Raw genomic sequence first — 21,478 nt, 5'->3', positions numbered from 1 at the left:
TCGCACACTGCTGAGATGTCGGAGTGTGTTGGTGTGCTCTTGGGGAGCAGGGATCCATAAGGCCTGACCCTGTGCCATTGTGACTGGGCTGGATGATATTGGGGGACAAAGAGTGACCACTGTCTTGGCTGCTTTTGCTGAACCTGGAGTCACAAATCTGAGGCCCGGGGTTTGTTTTCTACAAAGATGCCCTTCGACAAGTAAAAGACGCCTGTGAACGTCCCCTCCTAGAACCAAGGGTTCATTTTCTTCCCCACATAAAAGAAAATGAAATGTGTAGAGCTCTAATAAAACATGAAAGGCTTAGGTGTAAGCCGAAAAGCAGGGCTTTGAATGGGATCCGGTGGTCTCAGCTGGTTGGAGGTGTATCTATTATATGGCAGCAATTAGAAATTAGTTTCTATTAACTGGCTGACTTTGTTCGCAGCTACTAGTGAAATGGACCACTTTCTCAGTGGCATATGCCAACCCCTGCACACCCCACAGCCAGTGCCAAGTGTTAAAAGGTTGTAGGTCTTACACCTGTATGTTGAACCTGCACATGGTTTTTGCAAGGGTACTGGGCCTTAGTTATAATGCTGGTAGCAGGTGGTTTCGGAGAAGGCAATGGCAAGCCACTCCAGTACTTGCCTAGAAAATCACATGGACAGAGGAGCCTGGTGGGCTGCAGTCCATGGGGTCGCTACTAGTCGGACACGACTGAGCGACTTCACTTTCACTTTTTACTTTCACACATTGGAGAAGGAAATGGCAACCCACTCCAGTGTTCTTGCCTGGAGAATCCCAGGGACAGCGGAGCCTGGTGGGCTGCTGTCTATGGGGTCGCACAGAGTCGGACACGACTGAAGTGACTTAGCAGCAGCAGCAGCAGGTGGTTTCACTCATTCATTAATTCAACTATGTGCTGTGTGCTAAGTTGCTGCAGTCGTGTTCAACTCTCTGCGAGCCCATGGACTGTAGCCCACCAGGCTCCTCTGTCCATGAGATTCTCCCGACAAGAATACTGGAGTGGGTTGCCACGCCCTCCTTCAGGGGATCTTCCTGACACAGGGGTCAGACATGCATCTCTATGTCTCCTGCATTGGCAGGTGGGTTCTTTACCAGTAGAACCACCATACTGCATGAGCTTGTGTGTGAGCAGATGAAAACAGGCAGTTCATTAATATAAGGAAGTAGATAACGTTGTCACTCCTGTGTCACTGACAAATGTCGTGGGAGTCTGAAATAGGAGAATTGTTTCTGGGGCCTCCTTGGGAGAGGAGGCCCCTGAGCTGCACACTGGAAGATGGGCAGAGATGGAGTGAGTGAGGCGGGGTGAGGGGGGCGGTCCAGCCGAGGGGACAGTAAGCGACAGTGACCTGGATGAAGGGACACGTGGAAGAGGGAGAGGAAGACAGGTTTGGTGAGGAAGCTGGGGAGGCGGAGCCGGTCCAAAGCTCCAAATACCCGCTCTCTTCTGCTTATTCCGCTGCTCCGCCCCACCTGAGCACGGCTGAGGGATGGACTCTCTGCCGTCACCCTGGGGACCACCTGCGTCCACGAGCTGAGCCTCTGAAGCAGGACCCAGGGCTCTCCGCACTTTGGGATCCTGTTTGGAAGGCAGCTCTGTCTGCCGGTGGCTGGGAGCTCCGGGGTGTGCCCCCTCTCCCAAACCCCCCACTCCTTCTTCTCTGTCTCATCTGGTGGAGGAGGGTCCCATAAGTTTATCCCAGGTCAAAGCCATGGGATCTGTCTCCCTGGAGACAGGCGGACCCCCGGATTCCAAGTGCCAACAAGAGGAACCTGAGCAGGGAGAGAGGGCATGTCTAGGCAGCAGGTGAGGCTGCTCCTCGGAACTGTACGCCCTCAAAGAGGCCTTTCCTCCAGGACTACCCCAGCCCTCCTCTCCCAGGCCGGTAAGGTCTGCCCCAGGCTGTGCAAGGATGCTGGGTTGCCCACCACCCCCCCCGCCCCCGCCCTGGCAGCTGTGTTCTACATGAAAGTCCTCCCTGCACTTGGGGAGTGGACACCCATGCAGCTGTAGAAGGCCACCCCGCTCTCATCCCTGAGAACCTGCCCTCCCTTTTTCTGCTTATTCTCCTATAGGACAAAGGCGGGTGAGCCAAGGAAAACCAGGGATTTTCACTTGGCAAGGGCCTGTGAAAATCACTCTCATTTTCTTCTGTCCCAGGGTCAAGCCAATGTGACAAGGGCCTCCACCCAAGAGAGGCCCTCCCAGCTCCTGCCTCCATACACCCACTCTGCCCTGGAGATGTTCTCAGGCCCTGAGCTGACATGGGCTCCTGAAGCCTGCCTGTCTCCAGGATTTTCTGGGAGAAGACCCATGGCTTTGACCTGGGATGACCTTCTGGGACCCTCTTCCACCAGGTGAGGCAGCTGGCCCAGGCAGGGAAGAGGCGGTGAGGGGGTTTGGGGAGAAGAGCAGATGGCCCAACAAACTAGACAGTTAATCCAACCAAATTACGGCAACAGATGTTTGAAGATGTTTGCATTCAAATTCAAACTGTTAGGTCTCTTGGAAGAGCCAACCAGAATGGGGAAGTTCGCTCTCCCTCTTAATTAAAACCAAACAAGACTAAACAATCATTTTTAAAAATCAGGCCCTGGTGCCAAGATGTCAGGGGTCATCCACCAGCGACAGTAGAGGCTGTGACCGCCTGTCTGGGTGTCGGGGCCCAGCCCTCCAAAGGCTCCCCCACCCCTCAAGAGGGGAGTGGGACACTGGGGGAGATGGTCAGCTGCCCAGCAGGTGGGGGAAGGACGGGAGGGCAGTAATGATGTGCTGCCCGGGAATGCCCACCAGCAATGGCCCAGCCCGCAAGCCGCGTGCGGGAGGCACAGCATCCCGAAGAGGGAGCATTATTGATGCTCTCGCCTCGGGGAGGGAGAGCCGATAATGGATGGTGGATGGGGGATGAGCTTTGTCATCAAACAAGGGGGCTGAAGGATGGTCCGCTGAAATGTTATCAGTCATGCCTTGATCAAGATGTAAGACTCTCAAGGTCTTCCTCTTCGCTCTCCTTCTCCCCTCCCGGGCTCCCCTTCCCCCCTCTGCCTTCCTTCTTCTCCCGCTTTGTGCCCCTTCCCTGCCTCTTTTCTTCCCTCGTCTCTCCTTTATGTCTTTCTCTTCTTTCCTCTATTCCCAGCCTTCCTTCCTCCTCCCTTCCCCGCCCCTCCCTCTGTCCAGTGTTTACTCTAATTCAGGGCCCCTTCTCCTTGTCACTCCCCCACTCACGGGTTATGTGGGTAAGATTTTTTAATTTCAAACCAAACTACTTCAGCGATGCTTTTATTCTCAGTTGGCAATTCCCCCTCTCTTACCTCTCCTCAGCCCCATAGAAGTCACTGAAAAAATCTTGGAAGTGATGGAGTGGGTCTAAGAAATTCAAACTAACCTTGTTTATTCTTAGCAAGCTCTCAGCCTCTCTGCACCTCGGGGATCACACGAAACCTGCATGCCCACACAGCCCCTGTGGGCCTTGGCCTGGCTCCCAGCTGTGTTGGTCTCCCTGTCTTCACATCCCCTGTCCTCTACTGCCCTGGACTGAGTATCTCCCCCAAATTAACAGAGATGCTGGGAGCTGCTGTGTCCCTTTGGACTGGTCTTTTTTGAGCGAAAGCGGGACGCTGTCACGTGGGCCTAGAGGCCCCCTCCCTGGCCTCACTTTTTTCTGCACACAGTCCCCTGCACCCGCTGCTCTCCTCTGGCCCACACATCTTAGGTGACCCCAGGATCTCTGATCGAATGCTTTCATCCTGATGCTCACCTACCCCGAGGGAATTTAGTCGTAGGAGAACAGATCAGCATTAGAATGAAGCTGCCATGGTGGAATTTTCAGTGTCATTGGGCTGGTGTAAGTTATTATTTGGGACAGGAGATCTTGGTGCCCTTGAAATCACAAAGGATAGGAGACAATCTTTATGGGAGGGGTGATATTTCATATTTACAGATTAGACTCTAGACATCCAGCAGCAATATCTTTCTGATGGTAAAGCAGAAACCACACTGGCATAATCTCAAGAGGCATATGGACAGGGACAGTTCACTAAGGTCTACGCCAGGCACTGCCCTTACTGGTCAAATCCTCAAACAGCCGCCTGCTCATGGATCTCACTGCTTCAATACTGGCTACATTTATTGAGTGCTTACTATGCAGGCACTGTGTATTCATTTAACCCCCACATGTGTCTGATACAGTGATTTTTAACCTTATTTTATTGATAAGGAAACTGAGGCCTGACAAGGTTGAGAAACTTGGCCAAATCCATCCACCTTATTAAATAGTTGAGTTGGGGGGGATAACCTGAGATCAGGTTGACTCAGAGGCCATACCCTAACTCCCTCTCCTGAGCTTGGGAGAGGGCCCCACCTTCACAGACAGGAGTGACCCCGATGGAGAGAACCGTGCCAGGCTGTAGGGGCAGCTGGGTCACTTTGAGGCTGTGCAGTCAGGGCTGTGCTGGAGTTGGTTCACGTGAGTGGTTCCCAACTCTGCATTTAGTCAGCTGGTAACTTGCAGTCAGCCAAGGCACAGGGGGGATTTATACCATGGAAACTGGCAAACACTATAAACCAGAGCTTTCCCTCCCAGCTCAGCACTGATTCTAATTCACCCATGGGAAAGGCTGGGGCAGCTGAATGGACATGTGTCCTAGCCTTTGCAAAGTGGGGAGCAGGAGAGATAAACAGGTCCACCACTTCAGGTGCTCACTCAGCATCAGCGGCCCAGTGTGGGGGTAGGGCCAGGGAGGCGGCAGAGGAGGGTCAGGGGAGCTGGCCTCAGAAGGAACAGGTGCGTTAGCGTTCCCCATAGAGCCACCAGGCAGCTAATGCCTGTACCTTATGCCTGATGGAGCAACCGCCAAGGCCTCCTGGCCCCAGCTTACATAGGTAGGATGAGAAGAAGCCAGGGGCAATGGTGATTACAAAATTGATGAGGATGGGATGGGGCAGGGCAGGGAGTCAGATTTAGCCAAGAAAGGAAGCTGACTGGCTCCTTGCCCACCCCCTCTGCCACTTTATATGTCTTTCCGGACCTTTCTGGCTCTGATGTTGGGCAGACACCTGCTCTGCACTGTGCCTTGTGCAGTAGAAGTGATGCCAAGACCCCTCCTTCAAAGGGTCCACCTGAGTGGTCAGCAGGGAGGGTCACTGGGGGCTGGAGTCATCCTCATCCCAGCTGCCTCCTTGCCCTGAAATGCCCCCAGTCCCTGGTCCAGCTTCGTGAACTTCCTGTGAAATCCCATAGCCACCCCCTCATCGTTTTATGAAAAAATTGCCCTACACCTTCTTCCCACTGCAGGAGGGGGTCCTCCTCTGAGAGCCCTGGTCCCTGCATCCTGCTGCTGAACATCCTTTGTGGATTAAACAAGCAAATGGTGAGGAAGGGCGCCCGGAGGTAAGACCTGGGTGAGGAGTGGAGGGTGAGGTGGCTTGGTGGGGCCGTGAACTGTGCTTGGTGCAGGGCTGTGAGAGGGCTGCCCCTGAGTCAGAGCCAGACGTGTTCCCTGGGGAGTTGGGGGAATCTCCTATAGGTCTGCGCCAGACAATACTGGGGTCAGACGGCCTGCGGGGATCTCCCTCTGTTGTGAGGTAAGAGGGGCCTTGAGGGAGGAGACTGCTGGGCCTATGAAGGTGGATGGTGTGGAGGTTGGGGTAATGGCAGGTCCAAGTCTGAAAATTCTTTGCTCCACAGCTGAGCAGGGGACTTCAGTCAAGGTGGGAACAAAACCCGCAGTAAATGAGGGAGATCTGACTTGGAGTATTAGTCCTCTAATTTTCCCCAGAGAACCCTGGAACCGGCAGACCCTTGTCAGCCCCTGCCGGCCACCTTGTTAGAAAGAATAGTGTCTTCCGAAGATGTCCATGTCTTCATTTCTAGAACCTGTGAGTATGTCACCTTACACGGCGAAGGGGCTTTGCAACAGGATGAAGTTAAGGCTCTTTAGATGGGATATTATTCTGGACTATCTGGGTGGGCCCAGGGCCATCACAAGGGCCCCAATCAGAGGGAGGCAGAGGGCCAGAACTGGAGCAGAATGTCATGGTGGAAGCATGGATTGGAGGGAAGTGACCAGGAGCCAAGGAATGCTAGCAGCCTCTAGAAGCTGGAAGAAGCTCTCCCTGGCATTTCCAGAAGGAACCAGCCATGCCAATACTTTGATTTTAACCTTATAAGGCTCATTTTGGGCTTTGGACCTCCAGAACTACTAAAGAATAAATTGGTGAGGTTTTAAACCACTACGTCTATGGTATTCATTATAGCAGCAACAGGAAACTGATGCACCACAAAGCTCAGGTGGGATCAGAGTGCTGTTTGGGCACAAACAGTCATTCTCGCAGACAGGCTCCCTCCCTCTGCCGCACAGTCCCCTCAGGCCATTCCTCATCCTCTCCAGACATCTGGGGTCCCCCTCAGTGCCTCTGACCCGTGACCTCTCCCCGCTGCAGGGGACTGCCGCTGCCTGGGGCAACTGTCCCTTGACTGTTTATGTATTTGGCTCATTCTTAAACCCTGGTCTTCGCCCTAAATGTCACTGCCCTCTAAGTGTCATTCCCATTCTATTTTCTGTCAAGACACCCTATTTACATCCCCCAACACACACATTTGATCTTCTTGTAGTTCATTATCTATTTCTTGTCATTAGCATGCAAGTCCTTGAAAGCAGGATGTCCTCATCATGCTGTACTGATCCTGATATATCTTTCTTCACAGCACTTGTCCTCTTTCAGCTCCATCAGGCAAGAGCTCAGCTCTGTGCTCCTGCACAGTGCCTGGCACAGAGGGGCCCCGATGTATATTGGTGAATGGGTGGGTGGGTGGGTGGGTGGATGGATGGTTCAGAAAATGTTCCAAGGGCTATTGGCACCATGGGTATGGATGTGAGGGCTTGAATTATCTCTTTTAGAAGTTGTTCCTCTCTCCTACCAGATTTCCAGTCTTGAGCATTTTCTCACTGCTAGCCCCTCTAAACAAGCCAGTCATGTAGACATCATTATCCTTGCTTTAAAAAGGAGAAAACAATATCCAACAAGATGAACGGTTTGCCAAAGGTCACGGGGCAGTAGGTGGTGGGAATGTTTTTGACCTAAAAGCTACTGCCACAGGACACAGGCCTCAGTGTGATTGGAAAGCTGGACCCATGGTAAAGAGATTTTAAACATCCCCAGGATAGGATGAAGGGTGCTTTGGGGGCAAGGGTATATGGGGAGAAGTTCCCAAGGGCTCTGATAATCGTACCTGGAGTGCTTTGTCTGTCAGGGGGGCCCTCGAAGCTTGGGCCCAGCAGCCAGTATGCTCAGGGGGCCTCCTTCACAGAACTCCCCACCTCTTGGAATTGATCAATTGCTGTCTTAATTTGGAAGCACTGCTACACAGAGGGCTGATGAATCCACGCCATGGCCCCTTTCTGGCACTGTGGTCACATGGCCCCAGGGTTTTACCGTTTGATGAGCCATAAAACACCCTTGTGCAGCACACCTTTTATTGACTTCAAATTGCCTCTTGTCATCGGAGGTCGGGGAATCATAAAGGGCTGGCCTTATTAGTTTTCCCTGGTGATGGACAGGGAAGCCTGGAGTGCTGCAGTCCATGGGGTTGCAAAGAGTCGGACATGACTGAGTGACTGAACTGAACTGAACCGCAGTGCAAGCTGCTCAGAGAGAGGTGCAGTGTCAGTTGGAAACAAGGAGGTAGCAATCCTTTCCCCCTTCCCCAAAGCAAGGAGCACCTTCTGGTTGGAGAGGGCTGGCTGTGTCCCCGTCTCACCAGTATGGTGAGGACAGCAGGCTGAGCCCCAGACTGATGTACTGAAAATGCTCGTCTGCAATACTCCTGCACTGATGAATCTTAAATGTGCTGCGCCCTGACATGTGTATTTATTTGTGTGTGTGTGCGTGTTTTAACGGACTTCCTCCAGCCACTAGAATGAAGGTTCCAAGACAGCAGGCACTATCTGTTCTGGGCACTGATGTATACTTGGCACTAAGAATGATTCCTGGCTCAGTATATATTTGTAGATTAATTGACACACTGAGTGGAGAAAAGACCTGACCCTGCTTTCTACCCTCATCTCAGCTCTCATCACTCTCTGCCTAGAAGACCCCAGCCAGTGGACCCCAAGAGCCCAGGGTATTTCCATCTTCCTGCCTGTGCTCCTGTACTGCTTCCACTGCCTGGAAATACTCTGCCCCTCCCCCACACACCCAGCCCTTACGCCTGGGGAATCGCAGTCATTGAAGACTCAGCTCAGATGTCCCCTCCTCCAGAGAGCCTCCCTGAGATCCCCTGTCTTGGTGCCCACCCTCCCCTGTCCCCAAAGTCCCCTCCTGGATAACTCCATGTCTCCATTACCCCACCAGACTCTGTGTTCCTTATGGGAGGGCCTTGTGGTTTCTTAATCTTTATAACATAGCAGGTGTTCAAAGTTAATCAACTGAAATTTAGATGCAATTAGGGCTTCCCTTGTGGCTCAATTGGTAAAGAATCTGCCTGCAGTGCAGGAGACCCGGGTTTGATCCCTGGGTTGGGAAGATCCCATGGAAGGGGGCATGGCAACCCACTCCAGTATTCTTGCCTGGAGAATCCCATGGACAAAGCAGCATGGCAAGCTACAGTCCATGGGGTTGCAAAGAGTCAGACACGACTTAGTGTCCAAGCCAGTGCTTGAAGCTGGGACTGCCTCCCAGGACCAGAAGTTTACAATCTAAGAGGGGCCGGGGCGCCCCAGAAACCTGAGGATTAGAACTCAGACGGGCGGAAAAGCAGTAGTGCTCACGGGTACACAGTGCAGACGGGGACTGAAAAGGATGTAGAAGGCGCCCAAGAAGGATTGAATGAGCAGGGGAATGGATGCATCAGTGAGGGCTGGCTAAAACCACCAGGGACGGTTTTCTCGGAGGAGGTTTTGGTCAAGTTTTAAGGGGGAAATGGGGCAAGGCTGACAGGAGGGGAAGTCAAGCCATCCAGCTAAAGCCCCATTTCCCCCAGAGCAATACTGGGGCTGCGGGTTTGCCTCCTGACTGCTCTCTGTCTTCAGTCCCTGCCTCAGTTTCCCATCCCACAGAAGGCAAGCTCTCAGATAGGCAAGCCCAGCGGGACTGCCGTGGCGCTGGAGGAGGGAGCAGGGCGAGCTGTCTGAATAGGCGATGCGATGCAGGGGCAGCTCTCGGAGGTCGTCCTCCCAGCACAGTGATGACCCAGCTGGCACCATGGTAGGGGCCAAACAGACAAGGCTCATTCCTAGTGCTCTGAGGCTTCTGAAAGCATCTGCTCAGCAGGGCCACTGGGCCAGGGACTCTGTCCAGAGCACTTCCCCGCTCCCTCCCAACTTCCCTCCTCTCCTCCATGGCCACCCAGATCCTCTGAGGGCTTTGACCCCAGCTGGGCTGCCACTCCTGGTGGCAGTGAGCAGGATGTCAGGGGGAAGAAACGGGTCCCTTCTGGCCACAGCTAGACCTTGCTGGTTCCTACCTCTCGGTGCTCCGTGGAGAGAGGGCTTTCTTCCAAAGGGAATTTGAGAGCGTCTTTGACCATTGGGTATTCTCTCTGCAAGGCTATTCAAAGCTCCTTCCTTCTGAAGTCTATTCTGTGGTCCCTAAAGTGCAAAATCAGAAACTGACCACATGCTCTTCTCCCCAGTGTGTAACTCATTGGCTCCAGGAACTCGCTAGCTCCGGTTCAAATAGCAGAGCTTCACGACTAACACTGCAGGCTGCAAAACCTTCCTCCTCCCTCCAGAAACTGACCCCTGGGGCTCTGGGAAGGGACTGTGGATGGGTCTACCGCCTGAATCCCTGTGCTGCTTTGTCTTTCTGTGGGCTTCTGTGCACATGTGTGGTGGTCTGGAGCTGTGCCCAGCACTCAAAGGGTTTCAGCGGCCAAAGCAGCAACAGAGACTGAAAACCATCATCTCAAGCCTAACAGAGCATCTCCCAAGTGGCAGTCACCTCTCCTCTCCAGGAGCTCACGGTTCAGTGGTTCTGTCCAAGATAAGACATGGCCTGTGGCTCAGGGAGCAGGGGAAGGCTTGGGCAGAGAGGGGAGCTTGAAGAATGGATGGGTAGTCAGCTGCTGGGAGGCCCTGACTTCACCAGGCAAGGTTGGAACCAAGGCGAAGAAGAGAGAATGTATAAGCCATGAGGTTGTGGAGAATGGATTGTCTGCAGTGAGGTTTAGGCAGAATCTGATTCAACTGCAGTCTGTCAGGGGCTTCAGGAGACTTTGTTTAAGCTTTTCCAGAAATCTCCCTTCCCCCTTCAGTTATAATGAGGCCCCATGGGATGCACTGTTTAAACCAGGCTGTGGTGGGTAGCAGAGAATGTGCCCCAGGTCATTCATCATCTTTACTTCTTTACCTGGCCCCCAAGTTCCCCCATGATCTTCTTCCCATACCTCAGCCCTGCTCCTTGTTGTCCCAGAGCATTAAAAGGATTTTAGAATGCCGAATGATTATTGATATACTAATGAGTCTGTCCAATGGCCATTAGGCTGCAGACTACTTGGATATTTTTAAACTACTAAAATCAAATCTTGCAACATCCATTATGGTACATTGCTGCTGAAGCCCAACATGCATAAACGCAACTGAGCCTGCATTATCAAACATTTAAGCCCTTAAAAATTGCCCAACCTCTAAAATCTCCTTTTAGGACCCCACTCCGGTATGACCCAGGCAGACACTAATCTCCCCATTAAGACCTCTCCACCTATTCCTGGCTTGAGGCTGGGGGTCTGCTTTACACCAGGGCAGCAGCTTTCAAGAGCATTAAAGGATCAGGCTGAGCAAAGATGATCTTCTTCTCTCTTCCTGGGGAGGCGGGCTGAGCAGGCAAGCCGACCAATCACTTTAGAGGACAGAGCAGTGTCACCCATAATTCTGTGTGTCGCTGGTGTCTAGGGTAGGGTGGGGGTGGGGAATAGTACAGAACTAGCATGCCCAGGGATGGGGGAGCCTGGTGGGCTTCCGTCTATGGGGTCGCACAGAGTCGGACACGACTGAAGTGACTTAGCAGCAGCAGCATGCCGACACCCAGGTAGCTGCTCTGTGGCCCCTGAAGAGCCCTGGGAGCTCTTCACAGACGGCAGACTGGGTTGGGTCCAGGCAGAAGGCAAGGTCTCACCTTAGAGTCACCGTTGCCCTCCTCCCTGTTGTCAACATGCTGTGCTCCGAGTTGTCATTGTTCAGTAGCTCATTTGTGTCCAGCTCTTTGTGACCCCATGAGTGGCAGCACACCAGGCTTCCCTGTCCTTCCCTATCCCCCAGAGTTTGCTCAGACTCATGTCCATTGAGTCCATGATGCCATTCAACCATCCCATCCTCTGTCACCCTCTTCTGCTCCTGCCAGACTCAATCTTTCCCAGCATTGGAGTCTTTTCTAATGCAATGGCCCTTCACATCAGGTGACCAAAGTACTGGAGCTTTAGCTTCAGCATCAGTCCTCCTAATGAATATTCAGGGTTGATTTCCTTTACAATTGACTGGTGTGATCTCCTTGCAGTCCAAGGGACTCTCAAGAGGATTCCCCAGCACCACAGTTCGAAAGCATCAACTCTTCAGTGCTCAGCCTTCTTTATGGTCCAACTCTCACATCCGTACATGACTACTGGAAAAATCATAGCTTTGACTAGAGGGACCTTTGTTAGCAAGGTGATGTAAGGGAGCCATTCTGGGGTTCCCACCTGGGCCCAGAGAACAGGCGCTCCCAGCGTTTGGAATGTTGGAGACAGCGGCCTTCCCCCGTGGAGGGAGTTCCCTTCCCAGCTCTGCCACGCCCTGATGTGTGTGGTCTCACCTTTTGCCCCGCATGGTCAGTTTTCAGAGGCAGGTCCAGCCTGGGGAGGGGAAAGTCCCATCGATTTCCCTAGGATGAGAGGATGCTTGTCTAATTCAAGAATCAAGAATCAGGGAGCTGGTGGTTCAGATCATATTTCCAAATCCGCTTCACCAAAGATGCTGTGGTTTTGGATTCCCTCTGCCTGATTTATCTCTCAGTTGACACAGAAACGGTGCAGAAGAGGAAGGGGTTTCTATTTAACCCCTTGATCTTGACATACCTTCCTCACTCCAGCTCCCACTGAATGGCCGTTTGCATCTTTCTGCTTAGAGCCTTGAGTCTTCTGACACACTCAAAACCCCCAGTGCTTTCTTGCCCCTTTCCCTGGACCCTAAACTCAGAGCTCAGCTGATGCAGTATCTCCACGTTCAGTCCTGCGTTTGTCTTTCCATTGTCCCCACATTTACAAACCGGCATACTGACCGCCTTCGCGACTCAGCTCACATAGCTGAGTGCTGGGGAGACAGGTGCTGGGACCCGAGCTGGTACTCTTATTCTCAAAGGAGGGACCACATGGCTCTCCAACCAGTGATGTTCAGTTCAGTTCAGTTGAGTCGCTCAGTTACATCTGACTCTTTGCAACCCCATGGACTGCAGCACGCCAGGCCTCCCTGTCTATTGCCAACTCCCAGAGTTTACTCAAACTCAAATCCATTGAGTCAGTGATGCCATCCAACCATCTTGTCCTCTGTCATCCCCTTCTCCTCCTGCCTTCAATCTTTCCCAATTATGTGGTTGTAAAGGACAGGGAGGCCTGGTGTGCTGCAGTCCATAGGGTCATGAAGAGTAGGTCATAAAGAGTCTTGGGCTACTGAACAACAACAAGCAATGGATTTAATACAGAATTTATCTGAGCCTCATTTTTTGGTCACTTTCTGATTCTACGATTCACTAGAATTCTAGTGAAGATAATCCACAGAGAACACCTGGCATATCATAGGTAAGTAAGTATTAGTCGCTCAGTTGTGCCTGACTCTTTGCGACCCCATGGGCTATAGCCCCCGCCCAGGTTCCTCTGTCCATGGAATTCTCCAGGCAAGAATACTGGAGTGGGTTGTCTTTCCCTTCTTCAGGGGATCTTCCTGACCCGGGGATCAAACCGGGTCTCCTGTATTGCAGGTAGATTTGTTACCATCTGAGCCACAGTGAGGCCCTGGCAGAAATGTTAATTTCCTTCCCTGCCCTTTTCTTTGCTGAGTGACCTTGAAAAGTCTCACAGCCACTCTGAGCCTCACTTTCTGTCTTCCTTTCCTTTCTTCTCCCTGCCCGGTATTGATATTCTTAAAGTCCAGACCTAAAACTCTTTGGGCATCTTTCTGTATCCATAGGGTTTCCTGTTCCTTCTAGTCACTGTACAGAAAAGACTGCAACTCCTTTGGTGGCTGAACTGCAATCTTCTCAGGGCCTGAAATGTAGCCTTTGCTGTCCTTTCTTTTCTGCTATTTCCTGCTATGACATTGGGCTGCCAGTGCCTTGGCCTCTTGTACAGACAAGCCTGCCTTTGGATCATCCAAAATGTAGACAGTTTGCAAGGGCAATAATCTGCCTGATGGATGCGGGAAGTTGGCAGGCTCTTCCCGTGACTCTGTCATCCCATGGTTATTATGCTCCTTGCTACTGTGGACAGGAGGAGGCCTGGGTGCTGTGGTGTAGTTTCAGTACTACCTGTGTTTGCTGCCTGCCAAGCGCCTCAGTCTGCTCCAGCTTAGGCTTGGGGTTTCTGGAGCAGAAAGGGACAGGGGCCTGAGAAGGCAAAACTCTATGCTTGGTGGTCAACAGCCCCCATGTGACCTTGGGGGTGGAGCTCGCAGGGGTAGGGGCATGCTTCCTTCTCCCAGTTTCCTGCCAAGTGCGCCACCATTTTTCACGGCTCAGGCCTCATGCTGGAGTGAAGCCGGGGCTTATATTTCCCACCACCTAGCAGTGTGACATCTGTGAATGGATTTCTAATTACACATATAAATCAGCATGATTGGAAATTCTTGAAATTTTATTGGGAAGGAAATTTATAGTGATTAAAACCAATTAATTTGGGCCTCTTATTAATCCAGGCAGCGGGGTTGGGGCTGCGATGCTGCTGTGCCTTCTAAAAGCCATTGGGTGGGGATGGGCTCGATCTGGGGGCCACTGGGGGCGCGTGCTCATTTTTCAGGTTACAAACGCTCATCCCATGTTTTAAATTACACCCCTGCCCCCGGCCACGTAGCTTGTTTTGTGTCTAAAAATAGAGTTCTGGGCTTTCACTAAAGATTCAGAAACACTAAAAGGAATCTTTTTAATCAAAATAAAGAACCCTTTTTAATTACTCAGCCTCCCTCACAGTTGGAGGTAATAATTGTCGTATGCTCTTAAGTAGGGCTGTTATTAGATTTCCCTGGGGCTCCTCTATTTTCTAGAAGTTAGTAATTCTGGCTGTTGAATGCCAGAGAAGAAAGAGTCAACTTTCATCTTTTTGAGTCTTTAATGTCAAGACCCCCTTTAAGGTCGCGATCAGGTAGGGGAACTCCCCAGATCATGCAGAAACAGGAAGGAGAGGTGGGGGCTGTGGTAGATACTAGGTCTGCCTTGGGAACAGCCTCCTGGTGATTCTACACTTTGGGCAAGATCAAATTCAAATCTCTCCTTGGCTAGCTCTCTGTGTATTCCCCATTAAATGTCTTCTGAAGACTCCAACCAAGACCCCATTCTGTTCCACCCGGTCCAGGAACTTTCCTGGACTCTATTCCTGCCAACTCACCTCAATTCTGGGCAGGCGAGAATGGGCCTAGAGTAGTGTCCTGAGGCTGCCTTGAGAAAGTTGCACAAACTGGGCAGCTTAACACAACAGAAATATATTATCTCCCAGTTCTGTAGGCCAGCAGTTTGAAATCAAGGTGTCAGTTCAGTTCAGTTCTGCTCAGTTGAGTCCAACTCTTTGCCACTGCATGGACTGCAGCACGCCAGGCCTCCCTGTCCATCACCAACTCCTGGAGTTTACCCAAACTCATGTCCATTGAATCGGTGATGCCATCCAACCATCTCACCTCTCTTGTCCCCTTCTCTTCCTGCCTTCAATCTTTCCCAGCATCAGGGTCTTTTCAAATGATTCAACTCTTTGCATCAGGTAGCCTAAATATTGGAGTTTCAACTTCAACATCAGTCCTTCCAATGAACACTCAGGACTTATCTCCTTTAGGATGGACTGCTTGGAGCTCCTTGCAGTCCAAGGGATTCTCAAGAGTCTTTTCCAACACCACAGTTCAAAAGCATCAAGGTGTCAGCAGGGTCATTCTCCCTCTGAAACCTGTAGGGGAGAATCCTTTCTTTGGTGTGGGGTGGCAATCCCTGACATCCTCTGGCTTTTAGACCCAGCACTCCAATCTCTGCCTTCATTGTCACATGGCCATCGCTTTCCCATATGTCTCTGTCTTATGAGCACACACCAGTCGTGTTGAACGGGGTCCTAGTCTATATCTCACATTAACTTCATATGTGCAAAACCCCAACTTCCAAACAAGGTCATATTCGCAGATACCAGGGGTTAAGATATTGACATATCTGGAGGGTTCACTGTAACCCAGAACAAGACCCTTTGTTGACAGATATCTGAAGTTACAGGACTGTTCTTGGTTCTAGTATCAGCACTCGTCTTAACTTTAAATAATATAGTTAAACACCTGTTTCTTGTTTCTCTGATGTTCATCAGAGTCTTGACTATTCACTTTGTAAGATCTACTCTTCCCTCCAATTTTCTTCCCCTGGCATTTGTACTTTTTGCATCATGTGGCAAAGTGATACACATTCCTTGTGGATACACAACTGCATTGTGTTTTCCAGCCTCCCTGCAGTTTGCTGAAGCCAAGTGGCTGAGTCTGACCAATGGCCTGTGTATACCACTTCTGAGTCTGGCATCTGAAAATTCATGTGTGGGCCTCCACACATTCTCTTTTCTAGTCTGCAGGATGGTGTGGACAATCTGGTGGAGGACTTGGAGACCTTAAAATGAAGGTATCATTATTAGATGGAAGGACCCTGGATCCTTGGGTCGCTTCATAGAGCAGAAAGCCACCTCTACGCCTTCATTACCATTCACTTCAATCACTGGGACATGAGCAAGAAATCAACATTTATGGTGGTAAGTCACTGAGATTTAAAGGTTGCTTAATGAAATGATGAGACTGTCCTGAATAACACAGAATCAAGGGTGTTCACATTTCCATCCTGACCTGCAGATCCAACTGCCTTTCACGTAACAGAAAGCTGGCGCTGGAGTGAGAAACAGCTTTTACAACTTTATGACCATGTACTCTGCTGGGCCAAACAGGGACCAGGATTATATCTTTCTTGGTTGGCATTGAACTCACACGGATTCTCCAACAATGTATGAAAACTGTGCTACAGGATAGCTTACTTTCTTCCTATTTGGAGCATTACTCTCATATACAGCTCCCCTTCAATCCCTTGAAATTTCTAATTGCTATCTTTAATTTTTCTTGTAAAATATAGCTTTATCATAGTCTCAACTTTTCAAAAATATTCTTAGTTCCATAATCTATTGCAATCTAGTCCTCAACTCCACTTCCCAGTTTCCCCTCCCAGGACCATCGCCTGCTCCGAGACTTGTCCTCTTGGCTGATATTCAGCTATCATCTAAGGAGCTAAAATCGGTCTTTCCTAGACCCTACCTTTTTATCTTTTTAGTTTTGTTTCATTCTTCTCTTGGATATGTCTTCAAGTTACAGCTTTTCTTTTTTGCGTAAGCTCTTTAGAAAGAATATTTGGGAGGTAGGCTTTCTCAGTCCTTACTTGACTGAAAATGTCTTTATTCTATTGCTTACTATGGATTGATAGATGTTTGTGTACAGAGCTTCAGGTTCTGACTGATTTTCTTTCAGACTTTGTAGCATTGATCTATTGTCTCTCAGTGCACAGAGGTGCTTGAGCTTTCATCCTTCATTTGTTCTTTTTTGTCAGCTTTCAGGATCTTCTCTTGTCTTTGGTGTTCTGGAATTCCAGGAAGGTGTTTCTAGGTGGGATTCTTTTCATTCATTGTGTGGAGCCTGTGGTCTGAAAACCAGTCTCCTGCTTCAGCTCTGGAAGTTGTCTTGTATTATGTCTCTGATAATTTCTTCTCCTCCATATTCTCCATTCTGTCTTTCTGGGAACCTACCAATCAAATGTTGTCTCTCCTGGCTTAGTGCTCTAAGTTTCTTACCATTTCACTCATATTTCCTCTTTCTCTAGTTTGGTTAGGGGTGGTCTATACTCTGAGAAATTTCCTTAACTTTATTTTTGTGTGTTTTTCAATTTTTTAAAAAGAAATGATACAATTTACATTTCTAAGAGCTTGTTTATGATTTAAAAAACCCTCTTTTTTCATAGCACTCTGTTCTTTTTAAATTGATAAAATGTGCTCTGGAATCTCTGTCATGACTGGTCTGAGTATCTTTTCCTGGGAGCAAGCCTTTTCCTCTTGTCCTCAAAACATCTCCCTTGAAAGAGACGTGTGACTTGAAGCTCCTCAGTGTGGCTGCTTGGCTAACACACTTTAATTTAAAACGCATGAGCTGGAGCACATCAATCAGGGCACCCAATCCGCGATACCACAGAGACACATACATAGTGGCAGAATGATCTTACTCTATGGTCCCCACAGGTCTGCCTGGAACCTTGGTTGCTTCCTACCAGTTCATTCAATTCCCATAGAAAAGAGCTATTACATTAAAAAAAAATTGGAATAGAGTTGATTTACAATATTGAGTTATTTTCAGGTGTACACCAAAGTGATTCAGTTTATATATATATCTATATTCAGATTATTTTATATGTTATTAAAGAAATTTAATATCATTCCCTGTGCTATACAGTTAACCCTTATTGTTTATCTCTTATATGTGTAATAGTTTGTACCTGCTAATTTGTTAAATGTATCTAATTATATCCCACCCCTTTCTCCTTTGGCAACCAAAAGTTTGCTTTCTCTGTCTGGGTGACTGTTTCTGTTTTGTAAATACTTTCATTTTTATCTTTTTTTTTTTTAAGATTCTAGATATAAGTGATATTTTTATATATTTTTATTTTTAGTTGCTTCAGTTGTGTCTAACTATTTGTGACTCTATGGACCATAGCCTGCCAGGCTTCTCTGTCCATGGGATTCTCCAGGCAAGAATATTGGAGTGCATAGCCATTCCTTTCTCCAGGGGAACTTCCTGACCCAGGGTTCAAACCCAGATCTCCCTCATTGCAAGTATTTTTTTTTTTTTTTACCATCTGAGCCAATGGAGAAGCTCTCTAAATGGACATACAAATGACAAAATTTCATTTTTTAAATTTATGGCTGAAAAATATTCCTCTCTATATATAGTGAAAAGTGAAGTCACTCAGTTGTGTCCAACTCTTTGTGACCCCGTGGACTGTAGCCTACCAGGCTCCTCCATCCATGGGATTCTACAGGCAAGAGTACTGAAGGGGGTTGCCATTTCCTTCTCCAGGGATCTTCCAAACCCAGGGATCGAACCCAGGTCTCCTGCATTGAAGGCAGACGCTTTAACCTCTGAGCCACCAGGGAAGCCCAATACAACATCCTCTTAAACCAATTGTCTGTTGATAAGCATTTAGGTTATTTCTATGTCTTTGCTTTTATAAACAGTGCTGTTACTAACACTGGAGGACATATACCTTTTCAAAATAGATTTTTCATCTGTTTTGGATGTATGCCTTGTAATGAGATTGCAGGATCATATGGTAGCTATATTTTTAGTTTTTTAAGGAAACTGTATACTGTTTTTCATAGTAGCTATATTGAGCTATTTCATATCCTGAAAGATGATGCTGTCAAAGTGCTGCTCTCAATATGCCAGCAAATCTGGAAAACTCAACAGTGGCCACAGGACTGGAAAAGGTCAGTCTTCATTCCAATCCCAAAGAAAGGGAATGCCAAAGAATGCTCAAACTACCTCACAATTGCACTCATCTCACACACTAGTAAAGTCATGCTCAAAATTCTCCAAGCCAGGCTTCAGCAATATGTGAACCATGAACTTCCAGATGTACAAGTAGGTTTTAGAAAAGGCAGAGGCACCAGAGATCAAATTGCCAACATCCTCTGGATCGTGGAGAAAGCAAAAGAGTTCCAGAAAAACATCTATTTCTGCTTCATTGACTATGCCAAAGCCTTTGACTGTGTGGATCACAATAAACTGTGGAACATTCTGAAAGAGATGGGAATGCCAGACCACCTGACCTGCCTCTTGAGAAATCTGTATGCAGGTTAGGAAGCAACAGTTAGAACTGGACATGGAACAACAGACTGGTTCCAAATAGGAAAAGGAGTACGTCAAGGTTGTATATTGTCACCCTGCTTATTTAACTTATATGCAGAGTACATCATGAGGAACGCTGGGCTGGAAGAAGCACAAACTGGAATTAAGATTGCCGGGAGAAATATCAATAACCTCAGATATGCAGATAACACTACCCTTATGGCAGAAAGAGAAGAGGAACTCAAAAACCTCTTGATGAAAGTGAAAGAGGAGAGTGAAAAGGTTGGCTTGAAGCTCAACATTCAGAAAACAAAGATCATGGCATCCGGTCCCATCACTTCATGGGAAATAGATGGGGAAACAGTGGAAACAGTGTCAGACTTTATTTTTGGGGGCTCCAAAATCACTGCGGATGCTGATTGCAGCCATGAAATTAAAAGACGCTTACTCCTTGGAAGGAAAGTTATGACCAACCTAGATAGCATATTAAAAAGCAGAGACATTACTTTGCCAACAAAGGTGCGTCTAGTCAAGGCTATGGTTTTTCCCGTGGTCATGTATGGACGTGAGAGCTGGACTGTGAAGAAGGCTGGTCGCTGAAGAACTGATGCTTTTGAACTGTGGTGCTGGAGAAGACTCTTGAGAGTCCCTTGGACTGCAAGGAGATCCAACCAGTCCATTCTAGAGGAGATCAGTCCTGGGTGTTCATTGGAAGGACTGCTGCTAAAGCTGAAACTCCAATACTTTGGCCACCTCATGCAAAGAGTTGACTCACTGGAAAAGACTCTGATGCTGGGAGGGATTGGGGGCGGGAGGAGACGGGGACGACAGAGAATGAGATGGCCGGATGGCATCACCGACTTGATGGACATGAGTTTGAGTGAACTCCGGGAGTTGGTGATGGACAGGGAGGCCTGGCGTGCTGTGATTCATGGGGTCGCAAAGAGTCAGACACGACTGAGCGACTGAACTGGACTGAACTGAACTGATACCAATTCACGTTCCTATTAACTACATAGGAAGGTTCCCCTTTTCTTTACTCTTTCTCCAGAATTTATTATTTGTAGGCTTTTTGATGATAGCCATTCTGACTCTTGTGAGATGACTTCTCATTGTGGTTTTGATTTGCATTTCTTTATCAACTGAGCCCGTGCACTTTTTAGCATAGAGGTGCTTGCTGGGCATCCACGCTGGGAGGTAAATGGAGTAGATGTGGATTACGCAGAGGCGGGGCGCCAGCGACGAGCTTCCACCTCCCTTCCGTCTTCTCGGAACCTGTCTCGTTCACTTGTCGTTCCGTCTGTAGCTCTCAAGCAGCTTCTTCACGGTTCCGGTCTGTTTCTTTGTATTGTTCTGTACTTTAGTTTCAGCAAAATTCCAAAAGGGCAGAAAAATGAATATATTTGCTTGGGCTGCCAGCTTCAATCAGAAGTAAAACATTTTCTTATGTGAGGCAACTGAGGGGGTCTTTTCTTGTAACCAGAAGAGCCTGAGTAATGCACCAAACTTCCTGCTTTAACGGAGAGAAAATGGAGGCCAAGGGACTGAATTGTTGGGGTCACAACCTCTGCTTTCTATCTGGAATTCTCATCCCTTGGGGTTAGGGTTTGTGGCAAGTGGAGAAAATGGTCTGGATAAGGGAAAATTTAAATTAGAAAGCAAGTTGGAGGAAAATACATTAGGACTATTTTCAAGTACACATTAGTTCAAATAATTAAGTGTCCAGATTCTTTGGGGGTTTTCCATAAAACAAACTTCTAAAATCCAGAATAATTGGAATGAGCATCTATGCATATTTTTGCAGGTAAATGAAGGCTTTTAATATTCTTCAGAGTACTTCATTTTCTTGGGTCAGGTAAGCCTACCCCATGCAGTCTTACTTATTCCATTTCCTAGGTGTGGCTGAGTACAAGCTATTGGTCACAGACATCCTAAGGATGAGTGTGGACATGTGTTATTTTTGCCTGTTTGTTAAGCCCCAGAGTTAGCAAGGCAAGAAGAAGGTGGGTTTGCTGTGGTCTGTAGGACAGACACTTCCCACTCCAGGCCAGGAAGGAACAGAAGGAAAAGTAGGGCCAGCCAACACAGAGAGATGGTCTTTCCTCCCCTGCCCTCCTTTCTTTAATGCCTTCTAAAGCTCCCTTTCATGAATCTCAGCCCCCTTTATCTTTTGCCCTATAGCCAGAAAACATTGATTTATCTTGAAGTGTTGGGGTCTTACTTACCTCACCCCCTGGGAGGTATGTGAGGAGAGTGTACTGTCTCACAGAAATGAGTGCATAAAGGGAAGATTTTCAGGCACCAGTAATGTGGATGCAGACTCCTCCCCAGGTCACGCCACGCCCTCTGTCCATGTGCAATGCTAGGCCCCCTGGGAGACTGGAACCCATCCTTGATTTTC

Source organism: Moschus berezovskii, chromosome 28 (assembly GCF_049115385.1).
Source record: "Moschus berezovskii isolate FMDL1 chromosome 28, NW_MosBer_1.0, whole genome shotgun sequence".
In the NCBI taxonomy this organism is placed as follows: Eukaryota; Metazoa; Chordata; class Mammalia; order Artiodactyla; family Moschidae; genus Moschus; species Moschus berezovskii.
This window is presented reverse-complemented; position numbering follows the sequence as displayed.